At 42.9% G+C, this 15,958-nt stretch overlaps 1 protein-coding gene across 4 annotated transcripts in view; it reads right to left on the bottom strand.

Annotated features, from left to right (window-relative positions):
• The window catches only part of ST5 (suppression of tumorigenicity 5), a 222,252-nt gene that overhangs the window by 174,498 nt on the left and 31,796 nt on the right, over positions 1-15,958 (bottom strand). For 2 of the 4 annotated variants that reach the window (XM_014954837.1, XM_014954840.1), the window contains exon 2: positions 1,368-1,456. The gene's annotated coding sequence lies outside the window, so the exon portion shown is untranslated. Of the gene's footprint in view, positions 1-698; positions 773-1,367; positions 1,457-1,974; positions 1,994-15,958 lie in introns of those variants that run through there. The other 2 variants (XM_014954839.1, XM_014954838.1) reach the window with 2 other exon arrangements.

Here is a 15,958-nt window from a genome sequence, read left to right as displayed (position 1 = left end):
AAAGACTGGCTTAAAGCTATGAAAAACACACTCCAGGACTGAAAACCTTGCTAAGAACAATGCTGCAAGCATCATCTATTCATAAGCAGCAGCTTGAGACAGAGCCCAACCCAGAAGAAACTCTTTACCAGCACATCCTCCAAACAACTGCTAAAGGATCCCAAGCGAGTGCAGGTTCCAAATTCTCTGCTTAATTACAGTGCAATTAATTTTCTCATTAAAGATGAATATAGGAGCATCCAAGAAGAAAGAAACATCTTCTGAATTCTGTAACACTTCTATAATTAATTTCTTGCATATAGAATTGTTGCAGGGGTTTTAAAGTTTGGTACTGTCTAGGTCCTAAATGATATATTCTGGGAATTAATTTATTAGAAACATTATTATTTAAAAAAAAAAAAAAACAAAACACTTTTTGCAGCCTTTTCAGCCTTTTAACAAGATTCAACAAAGAACCAAAGTATCCTTTTTTTTTTTTTTTTTTTTCAAAAATGCAGGATGTTTCCTCTTTCCCTGGCTAATAGAATCCAACTGTTGCCGCATGACATCATTCCCCAGAGCTAGGGAATCCAAGCTCACTCAGCCGCTCGGCTGGGAGTAAACACCACGGGGGAAAGAAAAAAAAAGAAAGAAAAAAAAAAAGAACCAACAAACTTTAAACTGTGAGGAAATAACATTAAGAAGGCAATTTTTGTTACCTGAAATTTGGAGCATTTCTCTTTCCACTCCATTCTCAGATTTGTATTTCCCAGACAGAACTTTGTCTTATTATCTGAGGCAATCAGAAAACCAGTCGTTTAGCGTCTAATACCTGCTGTGCTTCCCACAACTCCTTCATGTGACCTTTTGCAGCACCGATTCCAGCTAAAATGATTGCAGAGAACACAGACTGGCCAGGCCAGTTGTCATGGAGATATCTCTCTCTCTCTCTCTCTCTCTCTTCATACGCGCGCGCATACACACACACACAGAGATTTAAACAATTCTGGGAGGCATCCACAAAACAGCATGCCTTTTCATCAGCTAAGTTTTTGAAGCATTCCACCCCTCCTCCAAGCGCTCCCCAGAGTCAGCCCAGGAAGCTGAGCTTTGGTCATGAATCGATTGTTGAAATTAGAGATATTGCCTTTTTAAAAAAAGAAAACCACCACAGAACTTGTACTTTTTTTCGCCCCCCCCAGGAAGGAAGACAGAGCTGTTTGCTTGCCAAAGCTTTGAACTAAAAGAAAATCTATTGCATTCAAACCTGTGGGCTATTTGTCTTCGCCCAGCTCGTTATGAATTTGATATCTGAAAGCACTAAGACTTTGTTGAAATACAATCATGCAGATTACAAGAAATGCTGCTGGCATGGCCTGACTGCTTACCTTGCTGTTCTCCCAGTATACAGCCAGTGACTTAATTAGCACAGGTATTCATTGTGGTCATTCAGGATTTCCTGTACTCTTTCATGTTTCTGTAATTAAGAAGAAAAATGTGTAGGTCAGGAACATGCAACTCTAACAAACAAACAACGGAAAAAATCCCCCAGCCAAACAAGGCAAAACAGAAGTACATGTAGAAGTTCTCTCATAGTCACTATAATTTTCTGTACTTCTTACCCAAAACTCGCTGTTTCACAGTTAAAGGAGAAACCCATTTCAATGACGTTCACAAAAACTGATTAATTTACCATATACACTGGCACCATGGTTGCAAAGCAAAACTTATTCCAAATATAAATAAAGGCACACAACATTTTCCCTTGGCAAAAAAAAAATTCTAAATTAATCTCCAACGATGTCATGTAGGAAGCCTGGACTGATAGAACAAGAGAACAGAAAATACTTAAAAAAAAAAAAAAAAAAAAAAGAGAGAGAAAGGAAGAAAGAAAAAGAACATTTAGTAATGAAGTTCACTAAAAAACATTTGGACTCAGAACAGCACTGTGTTTTTTGAGGTTTCTACACTCTGAGAAATAGCCTGGAGACTTACTCTTTAAAGGATTTAGCCGGAGTCAGTCATTCAAAGTTTTAAAACTTCATAAAAGATACTGAAGGGATTGCATGAGACTGCTTTCTGCAATGAGCTGTATGAACAGCAGTCCCTCTAGCGGGCGTAAAATTGCAAAGCTGATTATGCCCTACTAAGTGGGAAATCAGTTTCTTTTTTCTCTACCAACCACTTCATTACGCTGCTATGATATTCCACCGCTGCATTAAAAACTTAAAATCAATTTAGCATATGTAACCCTTTATATATTATTTCGGGAGCTGAACACAAGAAAATGTGTGCGTGCAATACATAATCAACGCAGCTAGGTTTATATATGAGAAGATATAAAAGAGTTCCAATGTATTACTCTGATCGTGTTTGTAACATGAGAGCAAAGGTGGGATTAAATAAAACCCAGACATGAGACAGCCAAGATGTCTTATGGGAACAAAAAATTCTACCCAAAGGTGTATTCTACCCAAAGGCATATTTTACACTGTTACCAAAAACTACATGCAGGCTATTCACAGGCAGATGAATATAAAAAGACAGCTACTTCAGCTGTCAAGAATCCAGAAGATGCTGAAATGACATTACATGAAAGAGTTTTTCTAGACATGAAAGCGATATATGCTAAGCTAGCAAGCTTATGCTGTTTTCCCTTAAGAATGCAGCAGGAAAGCCCAACAGCACCATAGAATCACAGAATGGTTTGGGTTGGAAGGGACCTTAAAGATCATCAAATTCCACCCCCCCCCGCTGTGGACAGGGACACCTCCCACTAGACCAGGCTGCTCGAAGTCCCATCCAGCCTGGCCTTGGAACACCACCAGGGATGGGGCATCCACAGCTTCTCTGGGCAACCTGTTCCAGTGTCTCACCGCCATCAAATCATTTCTACCTAATGCCTAATCTAAATCTACTCTTTTTCAGTTTAAAACTATTACCCCTCATCCTATGACTACACTCCCTGATAAAGAGTCCTTCCCCACCTTTCCCGTAGGCCCCTTTTAGGTACTAGAAGGCCGCTGTAAGGCCTCCCCGGAGCCTTCTCTTCTCCAGGCTGAAAAACCCCAACTCTTTCAGCCTGTCTTCAAAAGAGAGGTGCTCCAGCCCTCTGATCATCTTCATGTGCCCCCCCAGACTTGCTTCAACAGGCCCCAGAGCTGGATGCAGTTCTCCAGATGGGGCCTCACAAGCACAGAGCAGATGGGAGGAATCACCTCCCTTGATCTGCTGGCTTCTTTTGATGCAGCGCAGGATACAGTTAGCTTTCTGAGCACTTCTTTTGATGCAGCCCAGGACACAGTTAGCTTCCTGATCTGCAAGTGCACATTGACGGGTCACATTGAGTTTCTCATCAACCAGCACCCCCAAAACCCTTCTCCTCAGGGCTGTTTTCAATCCATTCTCCATCCAGCTGCATTTGTGCAGGACCTTGCACTTGGCCTTGTTGAACTTCATGAGGTTGGCACAGGCCCACCTCTCAAGCTTGTCAAGGCTCCTCTGTACGGCATCCCTCCCTTCCAGCGTGTTGACCACACCACTCAGCTTGATGTAATTGGCAAAATTGCCAAGTGTTCACTCAGTCCCAGTGTCCATGTCACCAAAAAGAAGATGTTAAGCACAACTGGTCCCTGTACTGACCCCTGAGGAATACCATTCATCACTGGTCTCCACTTGGACATCAAGCTGTGAACCACAACTCTTTCAGTGTGGCCATCCAGCCAATTCCTTATCCACTGAGTGGTACATCCATCAAATCCATGTCTCTCCAATTTAGAGACAAGGATGTCATGTGGGACAGTGTCAAAAGTTTTGCAGAAGTCCAGGCAGATGATGTCAGTTGCTCTTCCCTTATCCACCAACTCTGAACACTGTTGTAGAAGGCCACCAAATTCATCAGACATGATTTGCCCTTAGTAGCCATGTTGACTGTCACCAATCACCCTCCTTTTATAAAAAAGTATGACATGCTTTTGTCTTGAAAAGTTCCCTTGAAAAGTATGACTGGGTTATACTCATCACACACTGCAAGCAGGCACAGTTTCAGCAGCGTAACCGGGGAAAGGAGGAGACAGGTAACTCCTCCCAAGAAAGGAATGTTTTAACCTACATCACTGCAAAGGGGGTGCTCAAAGACATGGAAGTAATAAAAGAAAAAAAACAACCTAGGAGTTGATCAATGGACAGGTGAAATGGTCGATCAGTCTCAGATTTTTTATAGACCCCATTATTGGTAGAATGAGAGTATGTACCAACCGTCTGCATCACGTCCCACTCAAGAGTTTGTCACAAGGTTCTGTAGCACTTCATTAGGTGACCACATCTGCACATATGGCAAGGATCTCAGGGGAGCATGCAAGCTAGTATTTATAAACAATTGAAAATGCTCATTGCATTACATATACACTCAGTTACAGTTCAAAGTTCCAAACAAAACAAATGAAGTCATTAAAATATATTATGTATGCACAAATATGTAGGTACAAAGCACAGTAGTAAAACTATGGCCCAAGCCATAGCCTTGGGTTTGTGACTATCAGAGAAGACCCCAGAAAAGCATATTTCTATTCTAAGTTTCATCAATACACTCCCAATTAATACCTTGCCAAAAGTTGAAATATTTTCCTTAGATTGGCCCCAGTGAAACAAGAAACATTCTCACCTTTTACTTTTTTCTCATTGGGCTTTTCTGTGAGCACATCAACACATCAGAACAAAATTTAGGATCAGGGCAGACTTTAGTAGCATAAACAAGTTCCTGTGCAGCCTGCTCTAGGTGGACCTGTTTTGGCAGGGGGGTTGGACTAGATGTTCTCCAGAGGTCCCTTCCACCCCATGTGATTCTGTGACTGTGAAACAGAGGACATGATGAACAGCTGATATGTGGTTAATTACAGTATCATGGCTACACTGCGATCAAAAAGCATTAGAATATGTATCCTCATCCCCTGCAGGAGACAGACAATCCATTACTCACAGGCTGCTGATGTTTAGTTTCTTATTTCCAATACACTTCCCATTTCTGACTGGTTGAACATGCTCCTTCCTATGCTGTGTGGTCACAAGCCCAGGACGCAGAAGCCACGTGATGCACGCAGGAGCAGACATGCACTGAGAAGGTTGAGTGTGCAGCAAGAAAGTCCTCACTGGGGCACCTTTCCAGCCCTTGAGACTGGAAAAGGAAATACGAGCTGCTGAGCTGCTCTCTCCACAAGCTACATGGTCTGAGAGATCCTTTCCTGAATGCTTTCCAGATCAAGCAGCCATGATCAGCAACAGGAGAGGAAGCAAAAATCAGATTTGCTCCTAAATGGCTCATGAAATTTTATCACTTTCAATAGGTGAAAACACGATGTCAACTTTGGCATTTGAAAACACAAAAACAGAGATGAGCTACAGACTAAGCTGCCCACAAAAATAGCACAAATCCCTGGTAGGTGTAAAAGGAGATTAAGCACTGCACCAACTTCAGTAACATTTTCCTTCATGTTTAAAAAAAATAAAAAAAATAAAAAAAAAGTTCCACATAAAAATATTCCTGTAAAATTATTTATTATTTTTCCCCCTCCTCATATAACTTTCTGCCCTTCAGAAGGGCTTCTGCCCCTTTTCCCATAGAAGATGACCCCCTTATTTCTCTCCCTCTCATGTCATATCTACACCACAGTTACTGACCATCTTTCCAACGACCTCAATGGATATGTATCTGTTTGAACTTAGACAGATTTAAGACTCAACAGCAAGAAGTGAAGCTTGAGTACCCTGCCACAGTACATTTTTAACCAATACCACGGAAAGTCAAGTGCCTGCAGCTCCTGCGGACCTCACTGGGAAAGGCAGAGGGCTAGGCAGCACTTCCTTATCACCAGGCAGTGACTTGCAGAGGAATGGAAATAAGGGAAAAGTCCCCCACCAGCACATTATATAAAGCGTGCACTACTCTTGGTGCTTTATATAGACAGTAATCAGTATATAGACTCAGTAATCAGTATATAGACAACACTCAGTACTTTTGCATTGGACATTCTATGACTACCAGGTGGAACAACACGATGATATCCAGAACAGCAGCCACCATACTCTTTGAAGCAGTCCCACACCACCACTGAATTCTTTGAATTAACAGTCCAGAGCACTGTCCTTTATTGTTAACGCTCCAACACAACGGCATAAGGACGTAGCAATAAAACACGTGGCTCAAGATAACACCTCTGACCCAAAAGCATCATTCTACTGAAGTGAATAAAACTTCCACTGAGTTCAGTGACGCATTAACTTCAGTTTTTGCCACACTGCCTCATGCTTTGCTAGGATTGTGGTATCATAGTAAGTAGTACAAAAGTATATCGTAGCCCTACAAACAATAGCAAAGGAGCTGGCCCAACAGATAAGTCCCATTTGCAACGGGACTGCACAGGTGTAGGTCTAAGATCAATCAGCTGTGAACTTGCTTTCTTCCCCCATTTCAGCATCAGATCCATTACCCATGTAGTATTTCCACAACTCTCTCTTCTAGAAGGAGAATTAAAAATTTCCATGACCTCTTTAATAGCCCAACAAGGATCATGTTTGAAACACTGTACCAGTTTCACTAACCCAGGAAAAAAAAAAGTGTGTGTGCATATATATATATATACACACACACGTGCTATATGTATATAGGAAATGACTAATCATAGCTGTGCACTCTTTGAGATGCTGCCAATCCCTTTATGGTCCTATATCCCATTTCAGTTTGATCTTATTCTGCAAACAAAAGCCTGCCATACTTTGGTCTGACCCTGACATCTCAACTGGGTGCAAGACTGCAATTTGCAAAATTAAGGGGATATCTGTACCTACGGGGTCATGACAAGAAGCTGACACACATTCGACTCCTGTGCAAACACTCATTCAGAAATAAAGTGGCTTAACTTTGTGGCTATTGTTTTTTTAGGCCCCGATTCAGCAAAGCACTTAAACACCGACTTCAAAAGAACTTAAAAATATGCCAAACGTGCTACAATATTTTACCAAAGTGGTGCTTTAGTAATGTTGTATATTTGAGTAAAGAGAGATGGAAAGAGTTTTTATTTGCCAATTAAAGCTTTCAGATGTTGTTTGGTGATATAACTGAGACACGTTCCCCATGTTAAACCTACTAATGAGGTTGAAAATCTGCTGAGCAATAAGCTGAATAATTCCTTAATGGAGCAACTTTAAACCCGAACAGTGTGGAATTAACTCATGTAAATGCCTGGTTTGAGAATTATCCATACCTATGGTCTGATTCATGGCAGGAGACATATATTACAGCTCACCCTGCTAGGAAAGTGATGCAAAGCCAAATAAGCCATACAAATTGGCTCTGGGCCCAGGCAGCCAATTCAGCCAGCTCTCAACATCTCAGTGCTGCACACTGTGTCAGGTGGCACCAGGCCAAGGCACAAGCTAAGCTAGAGGGATAACCAAAAGGTGGGAACCTCGTGTAAATAAGTCCTTCTGCTCCTTAACTCTCCAGAGCCAGCCCTGTCTGCAACCCATCTGCGCTCCAGTCAACACTCTTCCTGTGCAGGGCTGGGCTGTATCCCAGGCATCCCTGAAAAGGAAAGGCAGGAAGCTGTAGGATCAAAACTGATGGAGGGAGGAAGCCCCCGAGGGGAGACTATTTGTCCTGTCTGGACAAAACAAGAAAATTTTGCCCTTTAAAGGTGTTAGTCTCTTCTTATACCTTTATTTTTTTACTGCTTATATCCTCATCAAGCATGGATTTATGTCCCAAGAAGAGGGCAAATGAGACAAGCAGGCTTCCTCTGGGAACTAGCCTTATCAAGAGAGATGTCAATGAGTTGCTTGAAATTCCACAGGAATGCTGATTTGACCCTACATGAATGCAAGATATCTCAGTTTGTCTTAGTTCACTACTGTTTCTTTTAAGTAAAAGCCAAAGGACAAGTTTCTGTTGCCCTCGTTCACGGTATACATCCTGCAACACAAGATGCTACACATGGGACTAGAAGGCAATTTAAAAACCAGATCCCTCACACCTGGAATTGCAATGCAAGCAGGATTCACAAGAACATAACTCTGCGAGGACTAAATCTTGTATGCATCTGAGCAAGTGCTGCAAAGCTTTGACTTAATGGGAACAGAGGAACAAGATCCTTCTCAGAGCCCATCAATGATGGGAATACAGATTCTTTAAACCAAATCCCCACCTGAAGAGGCACTTTTCAAATTGTTATCAAGGTAGCCCTTCCTGTGCTTGCATTCAGGTAGTCAGACAAAGAAGAAGATGTTGTCTCTATTGTTACATTGACTCCGTGGAGCTAATAAAGAGAAGCAGGTCTCCTGGCAAAACAAGGGACATCAGGACAGGTACATTCAATAATGCAGTGCTGGTTGCTGAAGCAGAATATGGGTGGTGGTTTGATTTTGTGTGTGTGTGTGTGTGTGTGTGTGTGTGTGTTTCCCACCCCCCTGCAAAAGGGGTCTTACTTTAAAGTCAAAATGGAAAATAAGAGGGCCTAAAGGCTGAGCACCCAGCAAGATATCACCTTGTTTACATGAGAAAAATCACAACCAATAGCACTGTGCACTCTTTGAAGGTCTAAATAAGTAAATAAATAGATGAATAATGACAACATGTTTTGTGATTCCTTTTGATTGTCAACTACGAAAGTTCATTGGAAGTTTATGCAACCACTTTGGATAGATCTTATCTTCCAAAGCCTGTTAGCCAAGAGACTCGAAGAATAAAGTGTCAGCCTGATGTTCCTTTGGACAAAAAGCAATAACTTATCTGCGTGCGAATTTCTGCAGTTGTCTTCCTTTATTTTTGTCATGACTTGAAACTCCAAGTTGACCCAGAGACACTGTGAACTCCAGTAACATGTTGTGGGATGCCTGTGAGCCCTACTTAGGATCTCTGGGGAGGAAGGGTACTGCCAGCACTAGCCCAGCACTAGTTCCATCACCTATACCTCATTGAAATCAAATCCAGCAACAGCATGTGTTTTCTTAGGCATGTAATGAGTTTGTCTTTCATATCGCCACAGTCATCACAGCAGGCAGATTTTTCAAGCCCCAGACAATAAAGCTATTTTCTTCTCTATTTTGGGTAGAGCAGATAAACACAATATCGATTTGCACAGGCACAGCTCCTTCCATTCTTTCATTCATGGCCCTAAGCATGCTTTACAAGGCCAGGTAAATGTCACTCCTGTGTGGCTGCTTGGAACAAAGGAGTTGAGTGGGTTTGTGCAAGAGGCTGCACAGTGGCCCCTCAAAAAGAGGTGGTCAGACCAGGTTCTGACCACCAGGCTCTGCTGCCTCCCCTGAAATCATAGTTAGGACCTGGAAGGCAGTTGAGGTCAGCTGAACTCCAAGGGATATCAGTAAACAATTTGGGCATGGGAAACAGCTGAAATTAAACTTTCCTTCTAGCTCATTTCCAGTGCCATGAAGGAAATGGAAGTCAGTGCTTAGGATGAGCTTGTGCGAAACAGAAGAAATCCCAAACCAGATCATGCACACAGTTCAAAAACATTTTGTGAACTCTGTGTTAATTTCTCAGTAACTCAGTGCTCCCTGGGTCTATCAGTGGAGCGTTGGTACGGAGATGCCCAAATGAGCTGCAACCACCCTAACTCCAGAACTGGAAGTAGCAAGGCCCCAACAGCACAGGGAAGTGCTTGAACTACCACAGCCATGTTTTTTCAGGAAGGAGGTCGTGCCTCCACACGGTGCCTCGCTGTGCTGTGGGGCCATGCAGACCTCCTGGAGTCAGCTCTCTGTGCCCAGCTCCATTGTGCAGCACAGGCATCCCCCGAGCAACACCCTGCAGACCACAGAGGAAGGCAGTCCCAGCGCTGGGAATGCAGCTCCCAGCACCCAAGCTCCAGATGAATGCCTTAAAAGCAAGGTCATCCCTCTTCCTCTCATTCCGTGCACTCTTCCAAACAGAGCTGGGGGAAGCCTCTGAAAACAGCCCCACATCCAAGGAAGGGTTCTCCTGACACCCCCTTTTAGGCTGCTGGGGAACCACACACCTACTTGTCTCCTCTTCACCACTAACAGTAGAGACTTTTTTTAAGAAAACAAAAAAAAAAAAAGAAAGAAAGTTCATATTCTGCTTTACGCTCATCAAACAGATGACTCAGATAAGATTTTGCCTCTTGCCATGAAAAAGCATAACTTCTTCTCTTAATTGCAGTATTTCCCATTTTAGAGACAAAAGAAAAGCAAGAATCGACTTTTTTTTTTTACATCAAACTGAAAAGGGCGGAACTTGGGAAAGTACCAGTGTTTTTCTTCCAAGTCTGGGAAAACTATACAGCTCATATAGGCCAGGACACTGTTATAGATATTTTTCCTTTAAAATCCTGGATAAGGTCCATGTAGTCATATGATGATCCCCATTGCTATGTATGTTGCTTTAAGGGGATGGACAACTCACTCCCTGGAACTGCTGCTGCTTTGCTGTTCATGCTCTGAAAATGGTGAAATCCCACAACACAGGCTGAGCGTTAGCCACTTAGTGCACAAAGACCACACAAGAAAGCTTGGAAAAGAGCTTGCAGCCAGCAAAGATGTGCTAGCAAAAGCACTGCTAGAAGTCCTGATTTCTAAGTAACCCCTAACCTGGCCTGGAATAGCACAAGCACTGAATACCTCCACCTAAACACCACAGTAGGACCAGATTTCTAAAGCCACCAACCGTTCCTGATTAATCCCATAGAGTTATGCTGAGATTTAAACCCATAATTTATGGCTGTTACCCTTGCAGTTGGGTGTGCGTACGTTCACTGCACACACAGGTTAGTGCCTACAATGCTGGCAGCAGCTTATGGAAAGTCTGAAATGTAAGATTCAGATCATTAGGAGCATGCATCACAACTTGCTTTGGGGAAAATTCCCCATTCAAGAACAGACATGCTGATTACGACTCCAGTTTCTAATTTCCTGATGTGTGAAAGTCCCATCAGTAAACATAAGAGCTCTGTGCTTACGGTAAGCATAAACCAACACTCTCAGTTTGCCAGAAAGACCTGAAAGGCCTTTTTTTTTTTTTTCTCCCACATATTCATAGGGTTGAAACCCTCTACTCTGCTTCTACTGCGGTGTGGAGGGACCTAACGAGGAGTCAGAAGAATCAAATGTTGTTCTTCATTTTGACACCATCCAGTTGGACTCGATGATCCCAAGGGTCTTTTCCAACCTGAATGATTCTATACCCTTGGATAGCTTTCTTTGCCTAGTGACACAATACCTGTTTGGCTTCCTGAAGCACTGAGAAATCAGAAGCAAGCAGCATTGGAATGATGCAGTAAATTGCCATCTCACCATAAACTTCAAACAATATGTACCTTTCGTCACGTTATACAATTCTATACATTAATCAGCCTCCAAGGCTGTTTCCAGTTTCTTAACCTGCTTCACATCTATGCATTTTTGATACTCTCTCCAGCCTGAAAAAGGCCAAACATAAACAGGATTTCTTCATCATCCCTACCACTGAAATAAGAAACTTTTCACTGAATTTCACTGAATTTCTAGAGTTGGAAGGGACCATAGAGATCATCTAGTCCAACTCCCCTGCTGAAGCAGGATTGCCTAGAGCTAGAGCATGTTACTCAGGAGCATCCAGGCGGGTCTTGAAAATCTCCAAGGAAGGGGACTCCACACCCTCCCTGGGCAGCCTCTTCCAGGGCTCCGTCACCCTCACCGTGAAGAAGTTTCTCCTCATATTCAAGTGGAACCCTTTATGTTCCAACTTGTGCCCGTTGCCCCTCGTCCTCTCAGTGGGAACCACTGAAAAGAGTCTGGCTCCCTCCTCCTTCACCCCTCCCTTGAGATACTTGTAGGCGTTGATAAGGTCTCCCCTCAGCCTTCTCTTCTCCAGACTAAAGAGTCCCAGCTCTCTCAGTCTCTCCTCATAAGGGAGATGCTCCAATCCTTGAATCATCTTTCAACTTTCCTCATGATTTACACAATCCTAGAGTAAAACAAATGCAAATGCTGTCCTGAGCCAGTGAAAGATTTAGAACCTGATTTTTCCTGCCTGTGTATACCTTACAAAATCTAAGAAAAGTGCAGAATTCTGATCTGGTTACACTCTAAAATATTAGATACCTGCATTGCAAGATTAAAAAAAAAAAAGAAAAGAAAAAAGAAAAACAAAAAAAACCCAGAAAACTATACTGTGGGCCATTTTTCAAATCACCTCCATCCAGCTGCATTCAAAATAAGCTGCACTGCACCTGTCTTGCAAGAACCTCCACAATGGTTAAAAATTCCATACGAAGTCTCATGTTTTATCGCTAGTTTCATCTCTGGTTTACCAGGGTGTGATCCCTGGAGCAAATCTTAGCAATTGTAATACTTCACTGCCTTTATAGTGGCTCCCAAGTGTAATTCACATGGCTTGTGAACCAACTGTAAAATAAAACAGGAGCTTGCAACCCCAGTTCCTAGACATCTAAGACACTTATGGAAAGCCTGCAGACCACCACAATATAAAAGAAGACATTTGTATAACACAATGCCATTTTACATCTATTTGGAATGGCACTTTGATACTTCAGGAAATAAAACCTTCCCCTGCAATTCAGCATGAACCACAGGTAACTGAAACAGCTTTCTGCTTTCTGTCTTGGTTTCCTTATCTCCCAAACAGCTGATAACTAAATCTATTAGAAATAGTGTTAGTGTAATTTTATTAAACTTCATAAGCCATCCACAGACTGCTGTAAGGAAAGCACTGCTGTATTAAGAAAGCGGTCTAACTATACTTCCTTTAATTTAACCAGATTCCCACTACTAAGCCTATTTAGGAGGCTGTATTAATACAATCCTCAGAAACATTTTCACTATAAAATCACAAGCTGGGCTAGGGAGTGGAAAAGAAATGTCATGCACTGTCATGCACATACAGTTGGTTGAACACTGTCTCCTGGATGAAGCAGCAAGCCCATTAACAGGAGAAGGTGATAAAAAACCCCATATGCAGCACAGAGCACCTCTAAAAGCCAAAACAACAACAGGCATTTGGGGTGGAGAGTGGGGCAGACCGTATGACTCACAGGCTATAAGTCTAGTCAGTGAAAAATCTGGCAGAAGTGTGCTGTTTGACTATGTCTGTACATTCCCAAGAGATTTATAGCTGCTTATTAAATCATCTGTTCCTGTTAAAACCAAAGAAACTGTATATGTTTCACTGGATTTTACATCTGCTAGAAAGACCCACTAACCATTAATACAGAGTAGAGGTTTTTCTATCTGGTGAGCCAGTCAAAAGATTTTAAGACCTTATTTGTGACAGGAAGGAAAATCTACACAAAGGACAGGTTGCAGAGGGATCTGAAACCCGCTGCATCAGGATGGGTCTCCCTCACTGGCATCTCTGGTCTGCCTGGCTAGTCTTCAAAACCAGATGGGTCTTTCGAGTGACAAACAGTTTCTGCAGAGCAAAGGAAAGGAAAAAAGTACTTTCTACAGAGGAAAGTTCTGTTGAGGAAATAGTTGTTCCTTCAAGATGACCGCTGTGGCTTAAGACAGGGTTTGTGGAGCAGGTTCATGGACTGTGGTGACACACAGGCACACGCTGGTGGCAGAGCACCCAGAGCACCTGTCATATTGTGAGGAGCCCACAGTGGTATTGGCCAATTAACTTTCTTCACACAAAAGTTGCTAAGCTCAGGAGCTGGAGGGAAAACATTAACCCTAAAGTTTCATCTCAAAACACAAGGGAAGAGGAAAAGGAGCTGGGCACTGCCCTGCTCCACACATGAACACCGCTGCTTGAGCACTGCTTCTTTCGCAGAAGAGCAAGAAAGAAGGATGGGTAGGGCTGTCATTTCAATCCACCCTGATTAGCTAAGCAAGCTACTTCGTTATCTCAGAATGCTCCTTAGAGCGTCTCTGCCCCTACCCTTCACACACATTATTCATTGAAAAAAAAAAACCTGTACAAAGAACTTTCCTTCTCCCATCTCCCCTCCGTCTTACTTTTTGTTCATTTTTCACCCTTGGGCACACCCACTCCCCAAGTGGATTTCTCTCCGAGATAGCCATCTCTTAATGGTAATGTACAAAGATGTTATTAAATAGAAGCCATTTGCTGAAGCATATATGGCCTGAATATCTTGAATTCCCAGAAGGTAGGAAAGTTTTTACATATCTTAAATTAACCCATTAAAAATAAACAAAAATCCAAGCACTTTTGCCAAATATCTGGGAATGCAGAAATACTGTATCCATGGCTACTTCAGTGCTGACAGTGGAATAGAGACGTACTTTAAAAGCACAGAAAATGCCCTTCTGAGTCCGACCAACGGTGCATCTAGCTCAGTTATCTACCTTCAGATGTGGCAAAAGGCCACACTAGTCAGGGCAAGCCCGAGAACCTAACTGCTTTCTGGCCATTCTTTGTATGTCTGAGACAGGCAGAGCAGGCATAGGTAAACAGAGCTGAAAAGAAGCAAGATTTGCAAAATTTTGCTAACAGTGGAGTTGTTACTCTTGCTGTACCAATGAAATCTGTAGTATTAAGTCTGTAAAGTGAAACATGACAGAAGGCCATATCTGAACTACCATACTTAGCTGAAAATTCAGCAACCCAGAACTTTAAGGCACAATAACAAAATCAAGACCCACACCAGTTTACATACACAGAATGCCCAAAGCCTGCAAGCAAGGGAGCTGAGCACCATCCTGCCCATGGCTGCAGCTGTGGCAGATTTGCCAGCACACACTGGATGGAGGGACAAGAAGGGATGGGTTGTTCAGCACATTTTTCTTTCATGTTTTTGAATTGCTGCCTTGTAAAAGTCAATCTGCTAAAAAGCATGACAAGATAATGGTAGGTCCTGCTGAATCTGCACAGCTACACTATGCCAAACTGATTTCTGCAGTAAATCATGTGCGCTCTCAAAACACAAAGGCAGGGCTGTATAGCTCTGCAAACTGGTTTATACTGTACGTTTATATTTGCCAAAAAATGACAAAATGTCTGTCAGCCCTTGTTTTTATCTCTGTATTGAACTGTCTTCGCTTTAGCATGCTGAATCTATACGGAAGGAACAAACATGCAGGGTGAATCTGATCTCCCAGCAATCTGAATGAAAACCTGGGCCAGCATAGCTATGCTCAGTAGGCTGCAGTCAGTCTCCTACACTACAGCTACACAGACTCCAGCCATCACCAGCCTCCTACCCTTCACAGTAACTTATTTTCTGGGATGTCAATTGGTCATCGACATGTTGATGCTGATTTAGTGCCTTTCCTCTTAAAAAACACTATAAAACAACATTGGGGCGGGGGGAGGGAGGGGAATAACTATGACAATATCTATACCCAGCACAGTAATACCCCATCTCAGCCCATTCAGGGTGAGACATCATGACTAAGGCATATCATCCCTGCAGCAGACTGCCTAGCAGGCTTCCAACTAGTCACATGTTACTAGTCTCAGATGGTGGTGTGGGAAACTAAGAGCACAATTCAATCCTGAAAAATCACCTAAAAATCATCTTCATATCTTTTAATGTGGCTTTCCTTCTTTAACAGGAGGCAGCTATGCCACTTGATGTAATTCGATACACCAGAGGGATGGGATGTCATCCAAAAGGACCTGGACAGGCTGGAGAGGTGGGCCCAGGTGAACCTCATGAGGTTCAACAAGAGCAAATGCAAGGTTCTGCACCTGGGCCAGAACAATCCTCACCACCAATACAAACTAGGGGGTGAGGTCTTGGAAAGCAGCCCTGAGGAAAGGGACTTGGGGGTGCTGGTGGATGAGAAGCTGGACATGAGCAGGCAGTGGGCATCTGCAGCCCAGAAGGCCAATCCCATCCTGGGCTGCATCAAAAGATGCGTTGCCAGCAGGTCCAGAGAGGGGATTCTACCACTTTACTCTGCTCTGGTGAGACCTCACCTGGAGTATTGTGTGCAGGTCTGGAGCCCTCAATATAAGAAGGACATGGACCTGATGGAGAGG

Source organism: Calidris pugnax, unplaced genomic scaffold (genome assembly GCF_001431845.1).
Source record: "Calidris pugnax isolate Ruff unplaced genomic scaffold, ASM143184v1 scaffold186, whole genome shotgun sequence".
NCBI lineage: Eukaryota > Metazoa > Chordata > Aves > Charadriiformes > Scolopacidae > Calidris > Calidris pugnax.
The sequence above is the reverse complement of the archived record's forward strand: the minus strand, read 5'-3'. Positions and strand labels throughout refer to the sequence as shown.